Genomic DNA, 25720 nt, shown 5'->3' with positions numbered 1-25720 from the left:
TAAAACCATAGAACTATTTCCTTTAAATAATAATTAAGAGTTAAGTTCACACAAAAAAAAAAAAAAAAACATATAATATGGCATCTAAGGCTCATTGGTCTAGGGGTATGATTCTTGCTTTGGGTGCGAGAGGTCCCATGTTAACACCTTTTCTAGACTTGCTTTTCTTCACTACCCTGAGATCTTTGAAACCTCGGTTTTTATTATAGTCTGATTGGTTAAGCATAGAGTACGACAGAGTCTGTTTCCACAAATTGTATTTTTTGGTCTGAATATAATTACATAAAGTTGCTATATACAGTATATTTGGACTACAAGACTGAAAACCATATTATTTTTTTAAGTGGAATGTGTGTTAGAGACCTCTTTGAAAAAGTTCACACAAAAAATTAAAAAAACACATAGAATTTCCATTTAAGGCTCGTTGGTCTAGGGGTATGATTTTCGCTTAGAGTGCTAGAGGTCCCGGGTTCAAATCCTGGACGAGCCCAAACTTTCTGAAAAAAGAAAACTATAGAACTGTTTCCTTTAAATAAAACCATATAACTATTTCCTTTAAATAAGAGTTAAATTCACATAAAAAAATAAGCAAAACATAGAATACATAATCTAAGGCTCGTTGGTCTAAGGGTATGATTCTCGCTTTGGGTGCGAGAGTTCCCGGGTTCAAATCCCGGACAAGCCCGAATTTTCTGAAAAAAGAAAACCATAGAACTATTTCCTTTAAATAAAAGCATAGAACTATCTCCTTTAAATAATAATTAAGAGTTAAGTTCATACAAAAAAAAAAAAAAACGTCATATGGCATCTAGGGCTCATTGGTCTTGGGGTATGATTCTCGCTTTGGGTGCGAGAGGTACCGTGTTGAAATCCCGGAAGTGCACAAATTTTCTAACAAAAGAAAACCATAGAACTATTTCTTTTAAATAGATTCCTCCTAAAGAGTTAACTTCCTCAGACGCCATCTTCCTGTATCTCATTCACAAAGCAATGATACTTCCTACAGTTATGTGAAGGATACTAAACATAAGAAAGAATGGTTTTTATTTCCTTTTTGATGATACTTTATCAGACATATCTAACAAAATGCTTGCAAGAAAATCAGGGACGACCTACTGGCTCGTTGGTGTAGTGGTATGATTTTGCTTTGGGTGCGAGAGTTCCCTGGTTCAAATCCCAGACGAGCCCTTGATTTAAATACTCTTCACCATATATAGAGTGTGTTCTTTCTAACATACATTAGATCTACTGAAAGGATATCAAATTACTAAAACCTATAGTACTCACAGGAAAGAAGACAAAACTGAAGTGGCTCAAAAACTTAGGAAAAATCTTTGACCAATTATGAAATCATGTTTTTTGGAAAATATAGACTAACAGACACTTCTAAGATTTATTCTGAGAAACTCGTACCTACTGGGCAAACAATTTAATCAACAAAATCAAAGCACCAACACAGAAATTATCCCAAAACATGGGCTTGCTCCACAGAACATTTTTCATACATGTTGTTCATTAATAATAGAATTTATGAAACCAGGGATTGAAGGAGATGGGAAAAAATCTCTATGCTGCCTATTCTGGTGTATATTTTAGTGATAGTGTTGTATTTCTTTAGGTGAGGAAATTGCTTTAGATAATTATTTTTTTGTACACGTCATAGAATAAACATCATACTCTTAAGTGCTCTGAATTGTTTAATGTCAGCACTAAGGGTAAAAGAGCATTATACAACAGTTTTAGACCTCTTATTTCAAGAATGATCTCTCTTTGGACAGAGAGTCCATGTTAACACCTTTTCTAGACTTGCTTTTCTTCACTACCATGAGATCTTTGAAACCTAGGTTTTTATTATAGTCTGATTAGTTAAGCATAGAGTACGACAGAGTCTGTTTCCACAAATTGTATTTTTTGGTCTGAATATAATTATAGAAAGCTGCTATATACCGTATCTTTTGACTACAAGACTGAAAAGCTTATTATTTTTTTAAGTGGAATGTGTGTTAGAGACCACTTTGAAAAAGTTCACAAAAAAAATAAAAAACACATATAAAATTGCATCTAAGGCTCGTTGGTCTAGGGCTATGATTCTCGCTTAGAGTGCGAGAGGTCCCGGGGTCAAATCCCAAACAAGCCCAACATTTCAGAAAAAAGAAAACCATAGACCTATTTCCTTTAAATAAAACCATAGAACTATTTCCTTTAAATAATAATTAAGAGTTAAGTTCACACAAAAAAATAAAAAAAAACATATAATATGGCATCTAAGGCTCATTGGTCTAGGGGTATGATTCTTGCTTTGGGTGCGAGAGGTCCCATGTTAACACCTTTTCTAGACTTGCTTTTCTTCACTACCCTGAGATCTTTGAAACCTAGGTTTTTATTATAGTCTGATTGGTTAAGCATAGAGTACGACAGAGTCTGTTTCCACAAATTGTATTTTTTGGTCTGAATATAATTACATAAAGTTGCTATATACAGTATATTTGGACTACAAGACTGAAAACCATATTATTTTTTTAAGTGGAATGTGTGTTAGAGACCTCTTTGAAAAAGTTCACACAAAAAATTAAAAAAACACATAGAATTTGGCATTTAAGGCTCGTTGGTCTAGGGGTATGATTCTCGCTTAGAGTGCTAGAGGTCCCGGGTTCAAATCCTGGACGAGCCCAAATTTTCTGAAAAAATAAAACTATAGAACTGTTTCCTTTAAATAAAACCATAGAACTATTTCCTTTAAATAAGAGTTAAATTCACATAAAAAAATAAGCAAAACATGGAATATATAATTCAAGGCTCGTTGGTCTAAGGGTATGATTCTCGCTTTGGGTGCGAGAGGTCCCGGGTTCAAATCCCGGACAAGCCCTAATTTTCTGAAAAAAGAAAACCATAGAACTATTTCCTTTAAATAAAAGCATAGAACTATCTCCTTTAAATAATAATTAAGAGTTAAGTTCATACAAAAAAAAAAAAAAAACGTGATATGGCATCTAGGGCTCATTGGTCTTGGGGTATGATTCTTGCTTTGGGTGCGAGAGGTCCCGTGTTGAAATCCCGGAAGTGCATAAATTTTCTAACAAAAGAAAACCATAGAACTATTTCTTTTAAATAGATTCCTCCTAAAGAGTTAACTTCCTCAGACGCCATCTTCCTGTATCTCATTCACAAAGCAATGATACTTCCTACAGTTATGTGAAGGATACTAAACATAAGAAAGAATGGTTTTTATTTCCTTTTTGATGATACTTTATCAGACATATCTAACAAAATGCTTGCAAGAAAATCAGGGATGACCTACTGGCTCATTGGTGTAGTGGTATGATTTTGCTTTGGGTGCGAGAGTTCCCTGGTTCAAATCCCAGACGAGCCCTTGATTTAAATACTCTTCACCATATATAGAGTGTGTTCTTTCTAACATACATTAGATCTACTGAAAGGATATCAAATTACTAAAACCTATAGTACTCACAGGAAAGAAGACAAAACTGAAGTGGCTCAAAAACTTAGGAAAAATCTTTGACCAATTATGAAATCATGTTTTTTGGAAAATATAGACTAACAGACACTTCTAAGATTTATTCTGAGAAACTCGTACCTACTGGGCAAACAATTTAATCAACAAAATCAAAGCACCAACACAGAAATTATCCCAAAACATGGGCTTGCTCCACAGAACATTTTTCATACATGTTGTTCATTAATAATAGAATTTATTAAACCAGGGATTGAAGGAGATGGGAAAAAATCTCTATGCTGCCTATTCTGGTGTATATTTTAGTGATAGTGTTGTATTTCTTTAGGTGAGGAAATTGCTTTAGATAATTATTTTTTTGTACACGTCATAGAATAAACATCATACTCTTAAGTGCTCTGAATTGTTTAATGTCAGCACTAAGGGTAAAAGAGCATTATACAACAGTTTTAGACCTCTTATTTCAAGAATGATCTATCTTTGGACAGAGAGTCCATGTTAACACCTTTTCTAGACTTGCTTTTCTTCACTACCATGAGATCTTTGAAACCTAGGTTTTTATTATAGTCTGATTGGTTAAGCATAGAGTACGACAGAGTCTGTTTCCACAAATTGTATTTTTTGGTCTGAATATAATTACAGAAAGCTGCTATATACCGTATCTTTTGACTACAAGACTGAAAAGCTTATTATTTTTTTAAGTGGAATGTGTGTTAGAGACCACTTTGAAAAAGTTCACAAAAAAAATAAAAAACACATAGAAAATTGCATCTAAGGCTCGTTGGTCTAGGGGTATGATTCTCGCTTAGGGTGCAAGAAGTCCCGGGTTCAAATCCCAGATGAGCCTAACTTTTCTGAAAAAAGAAAACCATAGAACTATTTCCTTTAAATAAAACCATAGACCTATTTCCTTTAAATAATAATTAAGAGTTAAGTTCACATAAAAAAAAAAAAAAAACATAGAATACAGAATCTAAGGCTCGTTGGTCTAGGGCAGAGCTTTCCAAACTTTTCATGTTGGCGACACACTTTTTAGACCTACATAATTTTGCGACACAGTAATTCTGTTGTACTGGCAAACAGGAGGTTAAACTAACTTGTTTTAAGAGATATGGACACGTACATAAATGTTATAATAACCAAAGGGTTTTACAAGTAACAGTAAGTACGTTCAAGAATTAAAAACAAGTTTAATAACATCAATAGCTACTTACTATTTTAATGGGATGTATGAGGTTGATGGGATGAACACTGTTTTTGAATATTTGGTGGAATATTAGATAAAGACACTCGCATTTCATCATCAAGCATTTGTAAGCTTCCACTTCCTATCCATATATCAAGAGCAGGAGCAGCAATGCACTACTGGGAGCTAGCTGCAAAAAAACCCCCACTGACTTCGGACTTCAGCTCAGCATTTAAGCTGCTGCCCTCAGAGCTTGGTGAGTCCAATTGACTACTGCCTGCGCTGCAAACACACTGCTGTCCCACTCACTGACTACACATGCAGTCACGAGCCAATTAAGGAGACACACGTGCAATCAGGAGCCAATGTGCCGCCAAAGCCGCCAATGGAAATAGTTTCACTTCCCACTGAGCTGCACCAATAGGTTAAGATGATCTGTGACCCCTAGGTATCAATCACGAGTCAACCACGTGATATGACTAGTAGCAGGCAGGCAGAAAGTCAGAAACAAAAAAAAAATAAATGTAAAAAATTTTTTGCTGAAGCAGGGACACACCTACACTCTGCTGCCGACACACTAGTATATCCCGACACACAGTTTGGAAAGCACTGGTCTAGGGGTATGATTCTCGCTTAGAGTGCGAGAGGTCCCGGGTTCAAATCCCAAACAAGCCCAACTTTTCAGAAAAAAGAAAACCATAGAACTATTTCCTTTAAATAAAACCATAGAACTATTTCCTTTAAATAATAATTAAGAGTTAAGTTCACACAAAAAAATAAAAAAAAACATATAATATGGCATCTAAGGCTCATTGGTCTAGGGGTATGATTCTTGCTTTGGGTGCGAGAGGTCCCGGGTTCAAATCCCAGACAAGCCCAACTTTTCTGAAAAAAGAAAACCATAGAACTATTTCCTTTAAATAAAACCATAGAACTATTTCCTTTAAATAATAATTAAGAGTTAAGTTCACATAAAAAAATAAAAAAAACATAGAATATGGAATCTAAGGCTCGTTGGTCTAGGGGTATGATTCTCGCTTATGGTGTGAGAGGTCTCGAGTTCAAATCCTAAACGAGTTCAAATCCTAAACAATCCCAACTTTTCAGAAAAAAGAAAACCATAGAACTATTTCCTTTAAATAAAACCATAGAACTATTTCCTTTAAATAATAATTAAAAGTTAAGTTCACACAAAAAAATAAAAAAAAACATGTAATATGGCATCTAAGGCTCATTGGTCTAGGGGTATGATTCTCGCTTTGGGTGCGAGAGGTCCCATGTTAACATCTTTTCTAGACATGCTTTTCTTCACTACCGTGAGATCTTTTATTATAGTCTGATTGGTTAAGCATAGAGTACGACAGAGTCTGTTTCCACAAATTGTATTTTTTGGTCTGAATATAATTACAGAAAGCTGCTATATACAGTATCTTTTGACTACAAGACTGAAAACCTTATTATTTTTTTAAGTGGAATGTGTGTTAGAGACCACTTTGAAAAAGTTCACACAAAAAAATGAAAAACACATAAAAATTGGCTTCTAAGGCTCGTTGATCTAGGGGTATGATTCTCGCTTCAGGTGCGAGAGGTCCCGGGTGCACATTCCGGACGAGCCCAACTTTTCTGAAAAAACAAAACCATAGAACTATTTCCTTTAAATAATAATTAATTGTTAATTTCACACAAAAAACAATAAAAAAAAACATGTAATATGGCATCTCAGGCTCATTGGTCAAGGTGTATGATTCTCGCTTTGGGTGCGAGAGGTCCCATGTTCAAATCCCGGATGAGCCCAAATTTTCTAACAAAAGAAAACCATAGAACTATTTCCTTTAAATAGATTCCTCCTAAAGAGATAACTTCCTCAGAAGCCATCTTCCTGTATCTCATTCACAAAGCAATGATACTTCCTACAGTTATGTGAAGGATACTAAACATAAGAAAGAATTGTTTTTATTTCCTTTTTGATGATACTTTCTCAGACATATCTAACAAAATGCTTGCCAGTAAAACAGGGATGACCTACTGGCTCGTTGGTATAGTGGTATGGTTTTGCTTCGGGTGCGAGAGTTCCCTGGTTCAAATCCCAGACGAGCTCTTGATTTAAATACTCTTCACCATATATAGAGTGTGTTCTTTCTAACATACATTAGATCTACTGAAAGGATATCAAATTACTAAAACCTATAGTACTCACAGGAAAGAAGACAAAACTGAAGTGGCTCAAAAACTTAGGAAAAATCTTTGACCAATTATGAAATCATGTTTTTTGGAAAATATAGACTAACAGACACTTCTAAGATTTATTCTGAGAAACTCGTACCTACTGGGCAAACAATATAATCAACAAAATCAAAGCACCAACACAGAAATTATCCCAAAACATGGGTTTGCTCCACAGAACATTTTTCATACATGTTGTTCATTAATAATAGAATTTATGAACCCAGGGATTGAAGGAGATGGGAAAAATTCTCTCTGCTGCCTATTCTGGTGTATATTTTAGTGATAGTGTTGTATTTCTTTAGGTGAGGAAATTGCTTTAGATAATTATTTTTTTTGTACACGTCATAGAATAAACATCATACTCTTAAATGCTCTGAATTGTTTAATGTCAGCACTAAGGGTAAAAGAGCATTATAGAACAGTTTTAGACCTCTTATTTCAAGAATGATCTCTCTTTGGACAGAGATTCCATGTTAACACCTTTTCTAGAATGTGTGTTAGAGACCACTTTGAAAAAGTTCACACAAAAAAATAAAAAAGACATATAAAATGGAATCTAAGGCTCGTTGGTCTAGGGGTATGATTCTCGCTTAAGGTGCGAAAGGTCCCGGGTTCAAATCCCAGACGAGCCCAACTTTTCTGAAAAAAGAAAACCATAGAACTATTTCCTTTAAATAAAACCATAGAACTATTTCCTTTAAATAATAATTAAGAGTTAAGTTCACATAAAAAAATAAAAAAAACATAGAATATGGAATCTAAGGCTCGTTGGTCTAGGGGTATGATTCTCGTTTAGGGTGCGGGAGGTCCAGAGTTCAAATCCTAGACAAGCCCAACTTTTCAGAAAAAAGAAAACCATAGAACTATTTCCTTTAAATAAAACCATAGAACTATTTCCTTTAAATAATAATTAAGAGTTAAGTTCACACAAAAAAATAAAAAAAACCATGTAATATGGCATCTAAGGCTCATTGGTCTAGGGGTATGTTTCTCGCTTTGGGTTCGAGAGGTCCCATGTTAACACCTTTTCTAGACTTGCTTTTCTTCACTACCCTGAGATCTTTGAAACCTAGGTTTTTATTATAGTCTGATTTGTTAAGCATAGAGTACGACAGAGTCTGTTTCCACAAATTGTATTTTTTGGTCTGAATATAATTACATAAAGCTGCTATATACAGTATATTTGGACTACAAGACTGAAAACCTTATTATTTTTTTAAGTGGAATGTGTGTTAGAGACCACTTTGAAAAAGTTAACACAAAAAAATAAAAAACAAATATAAAATGGCGTCTAACGATCGTTGGTCTAGGGGTATGATTCTCGCTTCGGGTGCGAGAGGTCCCATGTTAACACCTTTTCTAGACTTGCTTTTCTTCACTACCCTGAGATCTTTGAAACCTAGGTTTTTATTATAGTCTGATTTGTTAAGCATAGAGTACGACAGAGTCTGTTTCCACAAATTGTATTTTTTGGTCTGAATATAATTACATAAAGCTGCTATATACAGTATATTTGGACTACAAGACTGAAAACCTTATTATTTTTTTAAGTGGAATGTGTGTTAGAGACCACTTTGAAAAAGTTAACACAAAAAAATAAAAAACAAATATAAAATGGCGTCTAACGATCGTTGGTCTAGGGGTATGATTCTCGCTTCGGGTGCGAGAGGTCACGTATTCAAATCCCGGACGAGCCCATCTTTTCTGAAAAAAGAAAACCATAGAACTATTTCCTTTAAATAATAATTAAGAGTTAAGTTCACACAAAAAAAATTAAAAAAAACATGTAATACGGCATCTCAGGCTCATTGGTCTAGTGGTATGATTCTCGCTTTGGGTGCGCGCGGTCCCGTGTTCAAATCCCAGATGAGCCCAAATTTTCCAACAAAAGAAAACCATAGAACTATTTCCTTTAAATAGATTCCTCCTAAAGAGATAACTTCCTCAGACGCCATCTTCCTGTATCTCATTCACAAAGCAATGATACTTCCTACAGTTATGTGAAGGATACTAAACATAAGAAAGAATTGTTTTTATTTCCTTTTTGATGATACTTTATCAGACATATCTAACAAAATGCTTGCCAGCAAATCAGGGATGACCTACTGGCTTGTTGCTGTAGTGGTATGATTTTGCTTCAGGTGCGAGAGTTCCCTGGTTCAAATCCCAGATGAGCCCTTGATTTAAATACTCTTCACCATATATAGAGTGTGTTCTTTCTAACATACATTAGATCTACTGAAAGGATATCAAATTACTAAAACCTATAGTACTCACAGGAAAGAAGACAAAACTGAAGTGGCTCAAAAACTTAGGAAAAATCTTTGACCAATTATGAAATCATGTTTTTTGGAAAATATAGACTAACAGACACTTCTAAGATTTATTCTGAGAAACTCGTACCTACTGGGCAAACAATTTAATCAACAAAATCAAAGCACCAAAACAGAAATTATCCCAAAACATGGGCTTGCTCCACAGAACATTTTCATACGTGTTGTTCTTTAATAATAGAATTTATGAACCCAGGGATTGAAGGAGATGGGAAAAATTCTCTATGCTACCTATTCTGGTGTATATTTTAGTGATAGTGTTGTATTTCTTTAGGTGAGGAAATTGCTTTAGATAATTATTTTTTTTGTACACGTCATAGAATAAACATCATACTCTTAAGTGCTCTGAATTGTTTAATGTCAGCACTAAGGGTAAAAGAGCATTATACAACAGTTTTAGACCTCTTATTTCAAGAATGATCTTTCTGTGGACAGAGATTCCATGTTAATATCTTTTCTAGACTTGCTTTTCTTCACTACCCTGAGATCTTTGAAACCTAGGTTTTTATTATAGTCTGATTGGTTAAGCATAGAGTACGACAGAGTCTGTTTCCACAAATTGTATTTTTTGGTCTGAATATAATTACATAAAGTTGCTATATACAGTATATTTGGACTACACAACTGAAAACCTTATTATTTTTTTAAGTTGAATGTGTGTTAGAGACCACTTTGAAAAAGTTCACACAAAAAAATAAAAAAACCACATAAAAATTGGCATCTAAGGCTTGTTGGTCTAGGGGTATGATTCTCGCTTAGGGTGCGAGAGGTCCCGGGTTCAAATCCCGGACGAGCCCAAATTTTCTGAAAAAAGAAAACCATAGAACTATTTCCTTTAAATAAAACCATAGAACTATTTCCTTTAAATAAGAGTTAAATTCACATAAAAAAAATAAAAAAAACATAGAATGCAGAATCTAAGGCTCGTTGGTCTAGGGGTATGATTCTCGCTTTGGGTGCGAGACGTCCCGGGTTCAAATCCCGGATGAGCCCAATTTTTCTAACAAAAGAAAACCATAGAACTATTTTCTTTAAATAGATTCCTCCTAAAGAGTTAACTTCCTCAGATTCCATCTTCCTGTATCTCATTCACAAAGCAATGATATTTCCTACAGTTATGTGAAGGATACTAAACATAAGAAAGAATTGTTTTTATTTCCTTTTTGATGATAGTTTATCAGACATATCTAACAAAATACTTGCCAGCAAATCAGGGATGACTTATTGGCTCGTTGGTCTAGTGGTATGGTTTTGCTTCGGGTGCGAGAGTTCCCTGGTTCAAATCCCAGACGAGCCCTTGATTTAAATACTCTTCACCATATATAGAGTGTGTTCTTTCTAACATACATTAGATCTACTGAAAGGATATCAAATTACTAAAACCTAGAATAAACATCATACTCTTAAGTGCTCTGAATTGTTTAATGTCAGCACTAAGGGTAAAAGAGCATTATACAACAGTTTTAGACCTCTTATTTCAAGAATGGTCTCTCTTTGGACAGAGATTCCATGTTAACAGACTTTTCTAGACTTGCTTTTCTTCACTACCCTGAGATCTTTGAAACCTAGGTTTTTATTATAGTCTGATTGGTTAAGCATAGAGTATGACAGAGTCTGTTTCCACAAATTGTATTTTTTGGTCTGAATATAATTACAGAAAGCTGCTATATACAGTATCTTTTGACTACAAGACTGAAAAGCTTATTATTTTTTTAAGTGGAATGTGTGTTAGAGACCACTTTGAAAAAGTTCACACAAAAAAATAAAAAAGACATATAATATGGCATCTAAGGCTCGTTGGTCTAGGGGTATGATTCTCGCTTAGGGTGCGAAAGGTACCGGGTTCAAATCCCAGATGAGCCCAACTTTTCTGAAAAAAGAAAACCATAGAACTATTTCCTTTAAATAAAACCATAGAACTATTTCCTTTAAATAATAATTAAGAGTTAAGTTCACATAAAAAAATAAAAAAAACATAGAATATGGAATCTAAGGCTTGTTGGTCTAGGGGTATGATTCTCGCTTAGGGTGCGAGAGGTCCCGAGTTCAAATCCTAGACAAGCCCAACTTTTCAGAAAAAAGAAAACCATAGAACTATTTCCTTTAAATAAAACCATAGAACTATTTCCTTTAAATAATAATTAAGAGTTAAGTTCACACAAAAAAATAAAAAAAAACATGTAATATGGCATCTAAGGCTCATTGGTCTAGGGGTATGATTTTCGCTTTGGGTGCGAGAGGTCCCATGTTAACACCTGAAAACCTTATTATTTTTTTAAGTGGAATGTGTGTTATAGACCACTTTGAAAAAGTTCACACAAAAAAAATAAAAAACACATATAAAATGGCATCTAAGGCTCGTTGGTCTAGGGGTATGATTCTCGCTTAGGGTGCGAGAGGTCCTGGGTTCAAATCCCGGACGAGCCCAAATTTTCTGAAAAAAGAAAACCATAGAACTATTTCCTTTAAATAAGAGTTAAATTCACATAAGAAAAATAAAAAAAACATAGAATACAGAATCTAAGGCTCGTTGGTCTAGGGGTATGATTCCTTCTTTGGGTGCAAGACGTTCTGGGTTCAAATCCCGGACGAGCCCAATTTTTCTAACAAAAGAAAACCATAGAACTATTTCCTTTAAATAATAATTAAGAGTTAAGTTCACACAAAAAAAATAATAAAAACATGTTATATGGAATCTAAGGCTCATTGGTCTAGGGGTATGATTCTCGCTTTGGGTGCAAGAGATTCCATGTTAACATCTTTTCTAGACTTGCTTTTCTTCACTACCCTGAGATCTTTGAAACCTAGGTTTTTATTATAGTCTGATTGGTTAAGCATAGAGTACGACAGAGTCTGTTTCCACAAATTGTATTTTTTGGTCTGAATGTAATTACATAAAGCTGCTATATACAGTATATTTGGACTACAAGACTGAAAACCTTATTATTTTTTTAAGTTGAATGTGTGTTAGAGACCACTTTGAAAAAGTTCACACAAAAAAATAAAAAAAACACATAAAAATTGGCAGCTAAGGCTCGTTGGTCTAGGGGTATGATTCTCGCTTAGGGTGCGAGAGGACCTGGGTTCAAATCCCGGACGAGCCCAATTTTTCTAACAAAAGAAAACCATAGAACTATTTCCTTAAAATAATAATTAAGAGTTAAGTTCACACAAAAAAAATAAAAAAAACATGTTATATGGCATCTAAGGCTCATTGGTCTAGGGGTATGATTCTCGCTTTGGGTGCAAGAGATTCCATGTTAACATCTTTTCTAGACTTGCTTTTCTTCACTACCCTGAGATCTTTGAAACCTAGGTTTTTATTATAGTCTGATTGGTTAAGCATAGAGTACGACAGAGTCTGTTTCCACAGATTGTATTTTTTCGTCTGAATATAATTACAAAAAGCTGCTATATACAGTATATTTGGACTACAAGACTGAAACCCTTATTATTTTTTTAAGTGGAATGTGTGTTAGAGACCACTTTGAAAAAGTTCACACAAAAAAATAAAAAACACATGAAAACACGGCATCTAAGGCTCGTTGGTCTAGGGGTATGATTCTCGCTTATGGTGGAAAAGGTCCCGGGTTCAAATCCCGGACGAGCCCAACGTTTCTGAAAAAAGAAAACCATAGAACTATTTCCTTTAAATTAAACCATAGAACTATTTCCTTTAAATAATAATTAAGAGTTAAGTTCACACAAAAAAATAAAAAAAAACATGTAATATGGCTTCTAAGGCTCATTGGTCTAGGGGTATGATTCTCGCTTTGGGTGCAAGAGGTCCCATGTTAACACCTTTTCTAGACTTGCTTTTCTTCACTACCCTGAGATCTTTGAAACCTAGGTTTTTATTATAGTCTGATTGGTTAAGCATAGAGTACGACAGAGTCTGTTTCCACAAATTGTATTTTTTGTCTGAATATAATTACAGAAAGCTGCTATATACAGTATCTTTTGACTACAAGACTGAAAACCTTATTATATTTTTAAGTGGAATGTGTGTTAGAGACCACTTTGAAAAAGTTCACACAAAAAATAAAAAACACATATAAAATGGCATCTAAGGCTCGTTGGTCAAGGGGTATGATTCTCGCTTCGGTTGCGAGAGGTCCCGGGTTCTAATCCCGGACGAGCCCAACTTTTCTGAAAAAAGAAAACCATAGAACTATGTCCTTTAAATAATAATTAAGAGTTAAGTTCACACAAAAAAAATAAAAAAAACACATTATATGGCATCTAAGGCTCATTGGTCTAGGGGTATGATTCTTGCTTTGGGTTCGAGAGGTCCCATGTTCAAATCCCGGATGAGCCCAAATTTTCTAGCAAAAGAAAACCATAGAACTATTTCCTTTAAATAGATTCCTCCTAAAGAGTTAACTTCCTCAGACGCCATCTTCCTGAATCTCATTCACAAAGCAATGATACTTCCTACAGTTATGTGAAGGATACTAAACATAAGAAAGAATTGTTTTTATTTCCTTTTTGATGATACTTTATCAGACATATCTAACAAAATGCTTGCCAGCAAATCAGGGATGACCTAGTGGCTCGTTGGTGTAGTGGTATGACTTTAAAGGAAATAGTTCTATGGTTTTCTTTTTTCAGAAACGTTGGGCTCGTCCGGGATTAAAATCCGGGACCTCTCGCAACCGAAGCGAGAACTATTTCCTTTAAATAGATTCCTCCTAAAGAGTTAACTTCCTCAGACGCCATCTTCCTGTATCTCATTCACAAAGCAATGATACTTCCTACAGTTATGTGAAGGATACTAAACATAAGAAAGAATTGTTTTTATTTCCTTTTTGATGATACTTTATCAGACATATCTAACAAAATGCTTGCTAGCAAACCAGGGATGACCTAGTGGCTCGTTGGTGTAGTGGTATGGTTTTGCTTCGGGTGCGAGAGTTCCCTGGTTCAAATCCCAGACGAGCCCTTGATTTAAATACTCTTCACCATATATAGAGTGTGTTCTTTCTAACATACATTAGATCTACTGAAAGGATATCATATTACTAAAACCTATAGTACTCACAGGAAAGAAGACAAAACTGAAGTGGCTCAAAAACTTAGGAAAAATCTTTGACCAATTATGAAATCATGTTTTTTGGAAAATATAGACTAACAGACACTTCTAAGATTTATTCTGAGAAACTCGTACCTACTGGGCAAACAATTTAATCAACAAAATCAAAGCACCAACACAGAAATTATCCCAAAACATGGGCTTGCTCCACAGAACATTTTTCATACATGTTGTTCATTAATAATAGAATTTATGAACCCAGGGATTGAAGGAGATGGGAAAAATTCTCTATGCTGCCTATTCTGGTGTATATTTTAGTGATAGTGTTGTATTTCTTTAGGTGAGGAAATTGCTTTAGATAATTATTTTTTTTGTACAAGTCATAGAATAAACATCATACTCTTAAGTGCTCTGAATTGTTTAATGTCAGCACTAAGGGTAAAAGAGCATTATACAACAGTTTTAGACCTCTTATTTCAAGAATGATCTCTCTGTGGACAGAGATTCCATGTTAACACCTTTTCTAGACTTGCTTTTCTTCACTACCCTGAGATCTTTGAAACCTAGGTTTTTATTATAGTCTAATTGATTAAGCATAGAGTACGACAAACTAAACATAAGAAAGAATTGTTTTTATTTCCTTTTTGATGATACTTTATCAGACATATCTAACAAAATGCTTGGCAGCAAATCAGGGATGACCTACTGGCTTGTTGGTGTAGTGTTATGATTTTGCTTCGGGTGCGAGAGTTCCCTGGTTCAAATCCCAGACGAGCCCTTGATTTAAATACTCTTCACCATATCAGGGGGTAGCAAACAAGGGCCAATGGTCAAACACATCCTGGAATGTAAGGAGACAACATTCTGAGCATAAAATCAGATAAGCAAGTGAAATTCTGACTGCATAGTGATTAACATAGACTTGTTAATTACCCCTGCTGTGTAATTGAAGCAATGAAAATTTGACCAGCTAAAAACACGTTTTAGATTATACTCTTAAAACCATTGACTTAAAGATAAAACATTTTTTTTATTCTCTCTATTTTCCAGAAATCTAATGAAAATTATAGGAACAACTGAGGAAAACAAGAGATCTGCATAGACAAGATTCATGCATTCAGGATTTATTAGAAATATGAAATATATTATATTCATTTTGAGATGCAGTGCAGTACTGAATATGGAATACGCTCTGGTTTTTATATAAATGCGGGGAAAAGACCTGGTGATATTTTAAACGGATTTTAAGCTAATCAGTTAGCAGTATAAATTACTTTGATATAATATAATGTTGAAAACATAATGTGTTTGGTATCGGGGAAATCAGAAAAATGATATGATACTACCCCATCTATAATTAATATTGTAATTGATTAATGCAATGTTATAGTATTGTTTAAATGATCATTATATGGGAGATATTTAAGATGTAGCAAAGATGAATGTTAGGAATTAATCTGTTTGTTTGTCATGTTGCTCCCCGATGGCCAAAACCCGGTGTTGCGATGCAAGAATTACAGCCAAAAGACAATTGGTTATTAAAAAAGATGCATTTTTCCCTAGCAACTATATATCCCAGGTTGTCCAATCAGAAGGGACAAGGATCCGTAAAGGGCCTATCCAATTCGTCAGTGATGGTACAAAACAAAAAGGGGTGGGGTAATATCACATGATAAAAACCCCAAGCATATAAAAGGCTGGGCTGGCTGTCTGTGTAAAAAACTGTGACTGTTAAAAACTTGGCTGTGTTACATACAGTTACAAAAGGCATAATAGCTACCTTCTTTTCCACATGCAAAAACTCAATTTTGGTATTCTGAGGCGAATTGGATAAACAAATAAGTTTTTGGGAGATTGAACTACAATTTGGTTCAAACTGGTGATGTATGATTATTCTAATTTTTAATATTTTAAACAAAGGTAATTGGTAAGATCATAGTCAAATTGTAGGTAGCAGACTTAAAGGAATAAATTGTATTTTAACCTTGTATTCATAGCCTGTGTATTGTTAAACAAATCCTAAATGCTAAGTTGTTTATCTGGTAAAAATGTATATATATATATATATATATATATATATATATATATATATATATATATATATATATATATATATATATATATATATATATATTATAGAATTGTCTTAATTCTAGATAACTAAGAATTTGTTTCAGTTAGATAAATTGGCATTCAAAGTGACTGTTTACATTAAGGATATATGTACTTTTAGTGTCCTAATTAGAATTGCATGAGAATAAATTGTGGGTTAAATAACTTGAGTGTATTGCTTAAATGTTAGTAGCTAAATATCTTGGAATCTCAGTGTGATATTTTAATGTAATTCAATTGTGAATAAGGTTAGTTATAAAGTTACAATTTAGTTTGCTTTGTAAAGAGTATAGCATATTTTAATAATTCAAACGTGTATAGTATTGATTCATATTCTTGTTCCTACAAATATATTTCAACGTGTTTATAGATATTAACTAATAAAAAGAATTCAGGAATTTACATTAATTTTATTGTCTTAGTATATGCATATTTTTGGGGTTTAGTTTAAAGGATAATTATTAAAAATATAGTGTTATAACCCAGCTATATACTGACAGGGTCTAGCTGTGTCCACATCAATCTCTTTAGTAAGAGTAGTGGTGGCTTTTAGTAGTTAGAAGGTGCGAGGTAGTTTTTGCTTTACTTCTAACACTTTTGCTACCCCTTTGCAGAAAGGCAGGGTTGGTTACTCTGTTTTTTCTTTTACTACAGGTCCCTGACAGGGAGTGGAGTACCGGTCACACCCGAGTAGCTGTTATGCACCCTGCAGCTGGATCCACAGGTAAGTCCCTTTGCCTTCTAGGTGGATCTGGTGGATCTATTTTGGGACATAGTTATCTTTATTTGATTAAGGGTACGTTTTACTGGCACTTTACTGACAATGAAACTGGTTTGAGGTAACACACTGGTCTGAGAAACTTTCTTTATGTTGAAAGGAAAGTAAGGAGAGACTTAAGGGTTAATGAAGAGCTTGCTTGGATTTTTCATTCATTTACTTGGCGGAAGGGTTATTAAGGGATTTTTACTTTTTCCCTTTTCCATCTAAAGGGGAGGAGAGTCCACGGCTTCATTCTTTACTATAGAGAAGGAAGAACCTGGCCACCAGGAGGAGGCAAAGACACCCCAGCCAAAAGCTTAAATACCTCCCCCACTCCCCTCATCCTCCAGTCATTCTTTGCCTTTTGTCACAGGAGATGTCAGAGAGGTGCCGAAGATTAGGAGGTCTCTTATGGAGGGTAGTACTCTTCGCAATGGGACAGGAGTTTTAAGTAGCCCTATCAAGCTTCTCAGTGAGGGCCTGGGTGAACGTTAGAGTCCGGAGATGCAGGGAGAGACTCTTTTGCGAAACCATCGCGACTCATATTAACAGCTCCTACAGCAATCGGCGTTAATGAGTTTCGCAGACTGCTTTCTTCTCTCAAGTTCATGTCAGAAGCAATGCTACGACCTGTCACACTTGAAGGGCCGTGTTCCTGTTCCACTCGTGGATTCTGGTAAGATCGTTTCATTATTTATTACATAATGTTAACACAGAAGACAGGGTCACAGTGTGGCACCTTTATTATCTTTACAGAATCAAGGGTTAATATTCCTGGTAAGCTGGTAAGGGGATTGTTGAACAGGGGAGGTTTTATACATGATATTGTCTTTATTGTGTCATTGCTACGTTATGTGCTGGATGAGGCTCTGGCAATTTGTGGAACTGTCAGGTTTTTCTCCGGGAGTTTTGCGCTGTCTTTTTTGGCACGCTTTTTCTCCTTTGTGCAGGGACGGTCCTGCGAGGCACCCGTGTGACTGGGCTGGGTTTCTTCACTTCTGATCTGCGACGGAGGAGATGATGTGGTTTCTGTAGTCCGGGTCATAGGAGGTAGTGAGTGCCCTGGCCATTGGTGGTTATAAAGGTGCCTGTGCTTTTCTCTTTTATATCTAATAAAAGCGACAAGTTGTCGAGGATTCTGACGCATTAGAGGCTTCTACCTCTTTAACAAAGTCCAATACCTGTGTTTATTTTAAGGTTCCGGTAGACCAGCCTGCTCAATTATGTTCCACATGCCTTGATAATCTTGAGAAATCTAAGAATAAAAGAATGTCTAGTACTACTGAGCCGTCCACCTCTGAGGGTTCTCCGTCCTGTGAGGTGCGTTCCCTAGTTGCAGCCCCTATTGTACATGTAGCGCCACTGGGTCCGACTGTTACTCCTTCGGGAGAGATTTTGTGGATCAGCTGCAAACGGCGGTTTCTAAAGTGATCCATGCCTTACCACGTTCTTCTAAGCACAAGCGTATGTCCTTTCAAAGCGGCCCAGCCCAGGAGTTCTCTACGTCGGAAGCTCCCGAGGAGGTGTACGATGACAAGGCCTACTCCGAGGTTTCGGAGGAGGCTCACTCTGGGTCGGAGTCTGTGTCATCTAAACCTCTGGCAGCCTGGCTATAGGTTTAAGATGGAGAATTTGCGCTTTTTGCTGAAGCAAGTGCTTGCTACTCTGGAGGTTCCGGAGCTGAAGCTTCCGGAGGAACCCTCTGTTCCTAAGCTGGATAAGGTTTATGAGGACAGGGTGGTGCCCCAGACCTTCCCGGTTCCTGTAAAGATGGCAAACATTATCAAGAATGAATAGGAGCGATTAGGTTCTTCCTTTTCCCCTTCCTCTTCCTTTAAGAAACTGTTCCCTGTTCCGGAGGCTCAGCTGGAGCTGTGGGGGACCATTCCCAAGGTGGATGGGGCTATCTCCACGCTTGCTAAGTGAACGACTATTCCCCTAGAGGATAGTTCGTCGTTCAAGGAGCCCATAGATAAAAAGTTGGAAAACCTGCTGAGAAAGATGTTTCTTCACTCGGGGTTCATTTTTCAGCTTGCAGCAGCCGTAGCCGCGGTTGCTGGAGCTGCGTCATATTGGTGTGAGTTGCTGGGTGAAATGATTGAGGGTGAACCCGCTTTCGAAGAGGTGCAGGAGAAGATTAAGGCTCTGAAGGTAGCCAATTCTTTCATTTGTGACGCCAATATGCAGATCATTCACCTGAACGCTAAGGTGTCAGGTTTTTCTGTTTTAGCACGCAGGGCTATGTGGCTAAAATCTTAACCGGCGGACATGACCTCTAAGCTGAGGTTGCTGTCGCTGCCTTTTCAAGGAAAGATCCTGTTTGGTCTCATCCCTTTCATACGGACAAGGCCCACGCCAGCAGCCCGCTACGAAAGCGGACCAGTCCAAGAGAACTTGGAAACCTGCTCAGTCTTGGAACAAGTCCAAGCAGAACAAGAAGTCGGCATGAAGGGGCGGCCACCGACAGGTCTACGGACCGAGTAGGGGGCAGGTTGTCTCTATTCTATGAAGCCTGGTTGCAGGATGTTCAGGACCCTTGGGTTCTGGAGGTTGTTGCCCAAGGTTATAGGGTTCAGGTCCCTTCCGCCCAGGGGCAGATTCCTCTTGTCAAACCTGTCTTCAAGGCCGGAAAAGAGATAGGCATTTCTTGAATGTGTGCGGGATCTCTCCTCTCTAGGTGTTATCAAACCAGTACCCCATGCAGAAAGGGGCCTAGGCTTTCTTTTCAAATCTGTTTGTGGTTCCAAAGAAGGAGGGCACGTTCCACCCAATTTTGGACCTGAAGTGTTTAAACAAGTTTCTGTCCGTTCCATCGTTCAAAATGGAAATGATCAGGTCCATTTTACCCCAAGTTCAAGAGGGGCTGTTCAAGACCACAATAGACTTGAAGGATGCCTACCTTCATGTTCCAATTCACAGGGACCACTTCAAGTTCCTCAGATTTGCGTTTCTGGACCAACACTTCCAGTTTGTGGCCCTTCCTTTTGGTCTGGCAACGGCCCCAAGAGTCTTCATGAAGATTCTGGGGGCCCTGCTTGCAGTGGCCAGATCCAGGGGCATTGCGGTGGCTCCTTATCTGGATGACATCTTTGTTCAGGCGTCGTCCTTCAGTCAGGCAGAGGACCATTCAAGGACTCTGCCTCAGTTGCTCCAATCTCACTGTTGGAAAGTAAACTCCGGAAAGAGTTCCCTGGTACCCAGCACCAGGATGGAGTTTCTGGACACAATAATAGACTCCATGTCCATGAAGATATTTCTCACAGATCAACTACACAGAAAGCTTGCGTCTTTCTGTCTGGCCTTTCAGTCTTCAGAGAGACCCTCAGTGGCCCAGTGTAAGGAGGTGATTGGGCTCATGGTCTCCAGAATGGATGTCATTCCATTCGCCAGGTTTCATCTCAGGCCTCTTCAATTGTGCATGTTGAGACAATGGAACGGCGATCATTTTGATCCGTCACAGCTGATATCCATGGATGTGCAGACTCTGACCTCCCGCTCTTGATGGATGCGCCTGGAACAACTGTCCATGGGGACATCCTTCTTGAGACCGTCCTGGGAGATTGTGAACACGGACGCGAGTCTAGCGGAATGGAGAGCTGTTTGGGGTGCCAGGATGGCACAGGGAAAATGGTCTCGGCTGGAGTCTCTCCTGCCGATAAATATCCTGGAATTACGAGCAATTTACAATTCTCTGAAGGCATAGCCCCACCTGGGGGCGTTCAACTTCATAAGGTTTCAGACGGACAACATTACCTCAATGGCTCACATCAACCATCAGGGGGGTGTACAAGGAGCTCCCTAGCAATGAGGGAGGTGTCTTGGATCCTAGAGTGGGCGGAGTCCCACAACTGCTCACTCTCAATGATCCACATTCCGAGTGTGGACAACTGGGAAGCGGGCTTCCTCAGCAGGCACACATTCCATCCGGGAAAATGGTCTCTTCACCCCGAGGTGTTTGCTGAGATTTGTCTCAGATGGGGGACGCCGGAGATAGATCTCATGGTGTCCAGACTCAATTGCAATCTTCGCCGATATGGATCGAGTCCGAGGGATCCCCAGGCAGAACTGATAGATGCATTGGCGGTGCCTTGGGGGTTCACTCTAGCGTACATTTTTCCTCAGTTACCACTTCTACCTCGTACAGTGGCACATATAAAACAGGAGAGAGCATCGAGGACGTGGTTTGTGGATCTGGTGAGGATGTCATCCACTCCGCCGTGGAGGTTACCCTGTTGCAGGGATCTGCTGGAACAGGGTCTTTTTCAACATCAAAATCTCAATTCTCTGCGGCTGACTGTGGAGATTGAACGCTTAGTCTTAGCCAAGAGAGGCTTTTCTGAAAGCGTGATTGATACTCTAGTTCAGGCAAGGAAGCCAGTCACTCGGTGCATCTACCATAAGGTGTGGAGAACTTACTTGTCCTGGTGTGAGAAACATGGATATCCTTGGCACAAGGTGAGGGTTTCCAGGATTCTGTCTTTTCTCCAAGAGGGTTTGGAGAAGGGTCTTGCCACTAGTTCCTTAAAAAGACAGATTTTGGCTTCATTAGTTTTGTTGCATAGGAGACTCGCTGAGCTTCCTGACATTCAATCTTTTGTTCAGGCTCTGTCTAGAATCAGGCCTGTCTTTAGACAGTCTGATCCCCCTTGGAGCTTAAACTTGGTCCTTAAGATTTTGCAAAGGGTTCCGTTTGATCCTATGCATTCTCTTGATATAAAAATTCTGTCTTGGAAAGTTCTCTTCCTGTTGGCTATTGCATCGGCTCGCAGAATATATGAACTGGCAGCCTTGCAACATGAGTGTTTCATGCAGATAAGGCTGTTCTTCGCATGGGCTTGGGTTTTCTCCCCAAGGTGGTGTCTAACCATAACGTCAATCAGGAAATAGTTGTTCTTTCTTTGTGTCCTTTTTTTTTTTTTTTTTTTAAATCTTTATTTATGTTCCAAAAGTATAAGTACATGGCCTCTCATTTGGGCTTACCTTTCACCTCACAGGGTGTTTTACCAGTCCAAAAATAAACAGCAAGAAAAGAAAAGAAACAGCCTCTCATTGGAGTTACATTTCACCTAACAAGATATGTTAACTAATTCCATACATACTTAACAAAAAACCCTATACATAATAACAGTGTGAGTTACTTTCTTTGGGCATTACTTGGAGTAATTTAAGCCTTCCAATATTCCATACTTTTACTTTTTGGTATTTTTATCCCATATAGGAGTAAGATAAACATCCCCAAAACAAAACAGAACCACAATAACAACAAAGGAATTTTTTTTATATATAATATTAGATCTGGGAACCCCCCCACTCTCCCCCGTCCCCAGCATCCCCCATCTTATCTATATATCAGGAAATTCTTTATCGGCTATAGCTAATTCAAGATATATAGTACCCCTGAAAGGCATAATAAGTTGTTTTTGTATCTCTATAGGGTAACTTAAAATAATGCTCTTCCATTTATAAAAAAAAGTGCTTAATTTGAGTTTCTGAGTTAATGGAGGTATCCATTTGCTCCATAATTATTTGGTTTTAAGCTTTTGTGAAAATTCTAAAGCAGAGCTTCATTTGATTTCCAATATTTCAAGATCAATAATCTACCTACCATAATTATCGCATTGAATTGACATACATTTCAAAGGTTCTTTTTGGTCATCTATTTAAAAAAAACATGTTTCTCTATTATTTTAAGTTGGTTGCGATTTACCTTATTTATCCAATAATTTATTTTAAACCAAAATTTCTTTATTTTGGGGCAGCTCCAGAAACAATGATGTAAGTCTGCCTCTCTTGCTTTACATTTATGACAATGTGAGCCCGCATCATTCCAACGAGCTTTAATTTGAGGTGTAATATAACTTCTATTTATCAGTTTAGTATGCGACTCTCTCCATGAAGATGAGAGAATTGCAGAGTCTACTATCTTGAACTTTGTGTCCTAATCCCTCTTCTCCTAAGGAAAGGTTACTTCATAATTTGGATGTGGTTCATACCCTGAAATTCTATCTTCAGGCTACCAAGGATTTCAGACAATCAAAATCTCTGTATGTTGTGTATTCAGGGAAGCGCAGGGGTCAGAGGGCTTTTGCTACTTCTTTGTCTTTTTGGCTGAGGAGCTTGATCCGCTTGGCCTATGAGACAGTGGGACATAAGCCTCCTCAGAGGATCACGGCTCATTCCACTAGAGTGGTGGCTTCATCTTGGGCCTTCAAGAATGAGGCATCTTTGGAGCAGATTTGTAAGGCGGCTACTTGGTCTTCCTTTACATACTTTTACAAAATTTTACGTTTTTGCTTCATCAGAAGCTGTTTTTGGGAGAAAGGTTCTACAGGCTGTGGTGCCCTCAGATTAGGGTCCGCCTTTTACCTTCCCGGTTTCATTCAGTGTCCTCTAGAGCTTGGGTATATGTTCCCAATAGTAATGAATGAAGCCGTGGACTCTCCTCCCCTTTAGATGGAAAACATAAATTATGCTTACCTGATAATTTTATTTCCACCATATCTCCAGAGGGCAGACCTAAATTTATTTTTTATTTCTTCTGGCACCATTTATACCCTGATATTTGCATATGGTACATTGTTAACTATTAATATTTGCATCTTGTGTGATATTGTCAGGGTGCCAGGAATCAGACTGCGACAAGAAGTGCAAAAATAATCACACCTTTATAATAACAAAAATAATAAAAAGTCCACAAGTCAAATAACAAGCCAGGAGTCAAAACCAGAGCTGGTAGTCAGACGAGCCGAGTCAGGAGCCAAAGCGTGTAGTCAGACGAGCCGGGATCAGGAACCAGAAGAGCCGCCAGACTAGCCAGGTAATGCACAGGAACTAACAAACAGGTCTGAGACAAAGCAAGGGCAAAGCATACTGAACAGAGGCCCTTTAAATAATGTGATGACATCACAATTCTGAGACTGCAACCTGTCTCATACGGATGATGTACAACAGTCTGGCCATAAGAGGGCATGCAGAAAATAAGCAGCATCACACACTCTGAACCAGATTCAACAAGAAAGGTGAGTAAAATGGCTGCCAGTAGCACATGGCAAACAAAGCAGGGAAAAAACCCTGACAGATATATGCGCTCTCTCGAAATTTCATCATATCATTAATGATTACAGTGGCAACCTGTCGCAAGTATTGCTACGGTTGCAGGAGCAGCATCTTATTGGTGCGATGCCTGATCTGATATCACAAGAGACTACAATAGAGGAGATCCAAGACAGGATCAAAGCTCTTAAACTGGGCAATACATTTTTTATCTGTGATGCCAACATGCAGGTAATTAGACTGGGAGCTAAGATGTCTAGCTTCACTGTTCTAGCTCGCAGAGCTCTGTGGTTAAAATCTTGGTCAGCTGATGTATCTTCATAGGCCAAGAGTTTGGCTTTACCTTTATAAGGGTAAAACTATATTTGGTCCTGGTCTGGCGAAAATCATTTCCGAAATTACAGGTGGAAAGGGATCTTTCCTACCTCAGGACAAGAAGAATAGATCTAAAGGTCAACAGAATTCCAATTTTCGCTCTTTTTGCAACTTTGAAGGACAGAAGTCTTCCTCCTCTTCCAGACCATTCCAGGACCTCTTGGAAGTCCAGTTAGCCTTGGAATAAGGGAAAGCAAAACAAAAAGCCTTCCACTGATTCTAAATCGGCATGAAGGGTCCGTCCACGATCCAATTTTGAATCAAGTGGGGGGCAGGCTCTCTTTTTCAACAAGATTGGATACGCGATGTCCCAGATCCGTGGGCTGTGGACATAGTATCCCAGGGTTACAGAATAGGATTCAAGTCTTGACCTCCAGGGGCAGATTTCTCCTGTCAAGACTATCCTCAAGCCAAGTAAAGAGGGAGGCCTTCATAAACTGCGTAGAGGACCTATCCTCCCTGGAAGTAATTGTTCCAGTTCCTATAGAGAAACAGGGACAAGTGTTCTATTCAAATCTATTTGTGGTTCCCAAAAAGGAGGGGACTTTCTGTCCCAATGTGGAAATTATTTGTTCCATTCTTCCCTTGGTTCAGGAAGGTCAGTTCATGACGACCGTAGACCTAAAGGGTGCATTTCTTCATGTTCCTATTCACAGGGATCATCACCAGTTTCTACGGTTTGCATTTCTGGACAAGCATTTCCAGTTTGTTGCACTTCTTTTTGGTCTTGCCACGGCTACAAGAATATTCACAAAGGTTCTGGGGGATCTTTTGGCAGTGGTCAGGTCCCAGGGAATTGCTTTTGCGCCTTACCTAGATGACATTTTAGTTTAGGCATCATCTTTTCAACTAGCAAAATCTTATACAGAGATGTTGTTGTCTTTTCTACGTTTCCACGGATGGAAAGTGAATCAGGAAAAGAGTTCCCTTGTTCCAGCTACAAGGATTAGTTTCTTAGGGACAATCATAGATTCCCTGTCCATGAAAATTTTCCTGACGGATGTCAGGAAATCCAAACTTCTTAATTTGTGCCTTTCTCTTCTGTCTGCTATTTGCCAATCAGTGGCTCAACGTATGGAGGTGATTGGTCTGATGGCTGTTTCCATGGACATCATTCTTTTTGCTCGGTTCCATCTGAGACCTCTGCAACTATGCATGCTCAATCAGTGAA

The 25720-nt window shown here is 37.8% G+C and overlaps 6 non-coding genes across 6 annotated transcripts; all 6 read left to right on the top strand.

Annotated features, from left to right (window-relative positions):
• The first annotated feature begins 2599 nt into the window (after positions 1-2599).
• TRNAS-AGA (transfer RNA serine (anticodon AGA)) lies at positions 2600-2671 on the top strand. The gene has a single exon. It is a non-coding gene; the product is annotated as a tRNA-Ser (tRNA).
• A 4773-nt stretch (positions 2672-7444) lies between these two features.
• On the top strand, positions 7445-7516 carry TRNAL-AAG (transfer RNA leucine (anticodon AAG)). Its single transcript has one exon. It is a non-coding gene; the product is annotated as a tRNA-Leu (tRNA).
• A 2426-nt stretch (positions 7517-9942) lies between these two features.
• TRNAP-AGG (transfer RNA proline (anticodon AGG)) lies at positions 9943-10014 on the top strand. The gene has a single exon. It is a non-coding gene; the product is annotated as a tRNA-Pro (tRNA).
• Positions 10015-10138: 124 nt separating this feature from the next.
• Positions 10139-10210, top strand: TRNAP-UGG (transfer RNA proline (anticodon UGG)). The gene has a single exon. It is a non-coding gene; the product is annotated as a tRNA-Pro (tRNA).
• Positions 10211-11572: 1362 nt separating this feature from the next.
• Positions 11573-11644, top strand: TRNAP-AGG (transfer RNA proline (anticodon AGG)). The gene has a single exon. It is a non-coding gene; the product is annotated as a tRNA-Pro (tRNA).
• A 605-nt stretch (positions 11645-12249) lies between these two features.
• TRNAP-AGG (transfer RNA proline (anticodon AGG)) lies at positions 12250-12321 on the top strand. Its single transcript has one exon. It is a non-coding gene; the product is annotated as a tRNA-Pro (tRNA).
• The last annotated feature ends 13399 nt before the right edge of the window (positions 12322-25720 follow it).

This window comes from Bombina bombina, chromosome 4 (assembly GCF_027579735.1).
Source record: "Bombina bombina isolate aBomBom1 chromosome 4, aBomBom1.pri, whole genome shotgun sequence".
Lineage (NCBI taxonomy): Eukaryota > Metazoa > Chordata > Amphibia > Anura > Bombinatoridae > Bombina > Bombina bombina.
Note: the sequence above shows the minus strand (reverse complement) of the source record. Positions and strands in the feature narration are given on the sequence as shown.